The sequence below is a fragment of the Priapulus caudatus genome, unplaced genomic scaffold, assembly GCF_000485595.1.
Source record: "Priapulus caudatus unplaced genomic scaffold, Priapulus_caudatus-5.0.1 Scaffold2976, whole genome shotgun sequence".
Lineage (NCBI taxonomy): Eukaryota > Metazoa > Priapulida > Priapulimorpha > Priapulimorphida > Priapulidae > Priapulus > Priapulus caudatus.
Genome location: NW_014580037.1, coordinates 10,584 through 14,777, shown reverse-complemented (window position 1 = coordinate 14,777; position 4,194 = coordinate 10,584). Strand labels below are relative to the sequence as shown.

The 4,194-nt window shown below is 39.3% G+C and overlaps 1 long non-coding RNA gene across 1 annotated transcript; it reads right to left on the bottom strand.

Moving 5' to 3' along the window:
* Positions 1–1,455: 1,455 nt before the first annotated feature.
* LOC106819206 lies at positions 1,456–2,532 on the bottom strand. Its single transcript, XR_001395376.1, has 4 exons — positions 2,484–2,532; positions 2,125–2,216; positions 1,827–1,905; positions 1,456–1,525 (listed from the first exon to the last, which is right to left on the bottom strand). It is a non-coding gene; the product is annotated as an uncharacterized LOC106819206 (long non-coding RNA).
* Between the last annotated feature and the right edge of the window lie 1,662 nt (positions 2,533–4,194).

Genomic DNA, 4,194 nt, shown 5'->3' with positions numbered 1-4,194 from the left:
GTGTACGGGAACGTGCAAAATGTCTGTGTGTGGTGGCCAGGAATAGGCAATACATAGCACAAGAGGTGTTTACTCTGCCAGTTTTGCTAAACCTACACAGAAGGAACCATTAATCACTACTCCATTGCCAGCTAGACCCTGGCAAAAGGTTGGATGGACTTGTGTGAGTTGGGAAGAAAGAGATATTTTGGTCGTGATCGACTATTACTCTAGGTATTTGGAAGTGATGTACTTACCAGAAATCACGTCGAAACAAAGTCATTGGTAAGCTCAAGAGCTTATTCGCCAAGATGGGGGGCATCCCCAGAGTCTGAGGTCGTCTCTGATAACGGGGCTCAGTTCACATCGGCGGAGTTCCGGCTGTTCCAGCAGTGAGATTACAATTTCATTCACACAACATCTAGCCCACACTTCCACAGGCTAATTGGTGAGGCTGAGCGGGGAGTGCAAATAGCGAAACGAATCTCCGCCAAGAGGATGTGTTTGCTGGCATTAATGAGCTTATAGAGCTACACCAATTGCAGCCACGGGCGGTGTATGCCTTGCACAGCTGATGATGGGACGGCAGATACGTACCAAATGCAACCCGTACTGAAATTTAGATCCTAAATGGCCAGATCTTAAGAGTGTCAAGATGACAGATATCGAAGCTAAGACGAGCTCACGTCGGTTCTTACAACAGACGTCATTCGGTGAAATCTCTTCAGAGCTGACCTGGAGACATGGTACGAGTAAAGTTGGACAGGAGGAGGGATGGGAAAACACCGGGAGTGGTTGTGAGTCAAGCGGACTACCCCACGATCATACATAGTGACTACCGATGGTTCGGCAACAATGCGCCGAAATCGCAAGACATCTGAAGGTCAGCCTTGGTGATGATGTGGCAGTTCCTGTGGAATCCAGGATACACCAATGTTAGAGACAGTGCATCTTTCTGGTGAACGAACTTAAGACTCGCAGAAGATTAACGCACACGAGATGGATGTGGAATCACATTCACCCGGCCATGACAAGCGGTCGGGTAGTGCGCAAGCCGTTGCGTTTTCGGGATGATATGGATAAATGATTATTGGTAGCGAGTAGTGTGGTTAAAGTAACTGGTCAGTGCTTTGTGGAAGTTTATTGAGTTAATGCATAGTGAAGTATTGCGTGACCAGGGAGAAAGAAACGGTTGTATTATTATGATGTATTATTCAATTCTCAGATATGTTTAAGAAAATGCTTCTACATTCAGTTGGGTAACAGATAATCTCAAAAGGAGGGAGATGTCACGATACTATTCGGTACTATATGAAGTAATATAGTGTTAGAGCCAACGGGAAAGGTTTTAGAAATCCAAACTGAAAGCGACTTGTGATTCATTATCGCGGTTCTGTGTGAACTGTTGTGTTATCGTGTGGCTTGTTAAATAAATGTGTTCTGTTCATTAAAAGATATATAGTTCGTGGTATCCTGAACGCGACAGCAATGAATCACCTTTCAGCTCCCTGTTTGTAGGAACGTCTATCGTGTCACCATCTTCGATCTGAAAAATTCAAGTTAGGGGAGTTTTAAAAATTGGATTCAATTATCGATTGCTTTGGCGGAGAACAATTTGCGAATTACGGACCAATGGGAAATCACCTATACACATTTTGTTCTATATACTGAACGTATTTGTGCAGATTTGCATGCACGTAGATGTACGATCGTGGAGTATGTATGTGTCTGAGTATATACATGCACGGTGGTGTATGCGTGCGTACAGGCGCGTGTATGTTTGTTTGCTTGTGCGCACGTGAGCGTATTCGTATTGTATATGAGTGAGTAGTCTGATTGTAGCTTACCGGCGTTGGATAGCCCGTGATAAGCTCTTGGAACTCCAGTGCCATCAGGGCTGGCATCATCTTTCTTAGCCGAAATGCTCTGAAACAGTAAAAGAAACGTCTAATTCAAGTATGAAATTATTAGCAAATTATTATATTTACTAAGTACTGTATGCATGACGAATCTTTCAATATATGGTTTCAAGTACGCATTTTCAAATACATATGATGGGTAAAACTCATACGTACTATTATGGAACTATCAATGATAAAGTAACTAGGTAATTATGGTTGATATTTTTACGTAAACTTGACTAACTTGTTGATGAGTCTGGCGGATCGGGTTTTTATAAGCTCTGCTATTTCATCGTGTTTGAGGTAAAAGATTAATTCCTTTTCCGGTAGACGGCCCTAATTTATCAAATAAATTATGCAATAAATAATACGGTGACAAAACAGCTCCAACGCCCTTGTAAGATCATTGTCAGTATAATGATTTGGCTGCAACTATGGAACGCGAAAATGCCGCGGAATTGCAAATTGCAATGACTCTTGTTAGTTGTTAGTCATAGACGGAAAAGTCGTACACGCTACACCTAGATGTTGAACACAGTAGACGAGCACAAACAAAAGCATCAATAAATACACGAGTAAATAAAAAAAGACATAAAAAAGCACCTCGTTCACACAGCAGCTGAGCCAGTCTAATGTATGCTTGACGCAAAATGTCATGGATTTGATGCCAAACTTTTTCCATTTCCCGAAAGCCAACTGCGGCTCGTGCATACGGTAAGAGGAATCGTAGGATTTTTCTGTCGAAAATAAATATAATCATGATTTAATTAATCTGTTTGTTTATTACATGCCATTTAAAATCTCTGTAGCTGAGCTAAGAGATGTGTAAAGTTTAGGCTAAGCTGAGCTACGTGGCGCCAAGATATCTTTATGTGCATTTAACATCTCCGTTATTATGGTAATACACGGATTACATGATAATAAATTCTTGTATTTATACTCACTTTTTGATGGGACCAATCGTGGATTTAATGTTATCAAGCGCTTCATCTTCTGTCATTTGCTTTTTTGTTTCCCTCAACTGATGATTTCAGATTTCGTCATAATCCTTGTTGCATATTAAAAATAAATTATTATAAAATACAATTTGTTAAGATCATAAATCTAATAAAGACAAACAAAAGAGAAAATATAAGCATAATAACGAGAATAAGCCTAAGATCCATGTCAACGGACAATGAAGGCGTTAAAACACGGTTAACCTATATATATATATACATATATATATATATATATATATATATATACTATATATATATATATATATATATATATATCTATAGAAGAGAGAGAGAGAGAGAGAGAGAGAGAGAGAGAGAGAGAGAGAGAGAGAGAGAGAGATATTACATAGAATATATTATATATCATATAACACCATATATCAAACACAAATTCATGCACTAAATTGTTTATTACACGTTATCAGGGTAGTACTCCTAATGTTATTGTTAAGTCCAACATTATGTATATTGTCATCAATACATGAATCACACGTGAGTGATATCAACGGAGACGGATCATGGCGGTTTTACGTGTTGTAGTGACGTCAGCCATTTCACTCACCTGTATGGTTCGTACAACTTTTGCTGGCTCCATTGCCCACGTTTTTTCTGAGAGTTCCGACTTATAAAAACAGAGTAGATAATGAAGAGTAAATGAGAAACAAACTATTCCGAACGCATTTCGAAGTATTCTTTTTGCCTACTAGATAAATAAATTTATATACGACTCCTCGGGAGTTTTCTCAGTATAAACCAAGGAAACGAAGTACATTATTATTTTACTTTACTGAATTTCATTAAGCAATTAATCAAAAAAATATGAACGTGGTTTTTCCATCCGTTTTTTCATTGAAATAGCATGAACCAACATATAACATTTGCGGTACAATTATTAGCATTCGTTTTAGTATCCCTCGCCAATTAGATTTTGCTTGGAAGAATTTAAAACGACTTAATTGGTCGAATAAAAACAAAAAAATACTGTTACCTCGCGCACGCATCTATGTCCGTGAATCTCGATGAATGTGGCAAAATCCTGCTTCAATTTGCCGCTCTCGTCTGATCTGAGCCAATCAACCGCCTCCTCAGGTGTCAGTGACTGGAAAACCTCCGCTTTGCCGCCGTCTACTACTGCTAGCGCCATCTTTCGGAGGGCAGCTGGAACGTCTGCACTGATTACGTCGGTGCAGGTAGATAGCAGCAAAGCAACATCTGACATCACTTCGGAGTGTTCTGTAACCGAACATGTGGTTGATGAGTATTTTATGTTTTGATAACCGCGTAGTGAAAATTATGGTAAAATATAAAATCAA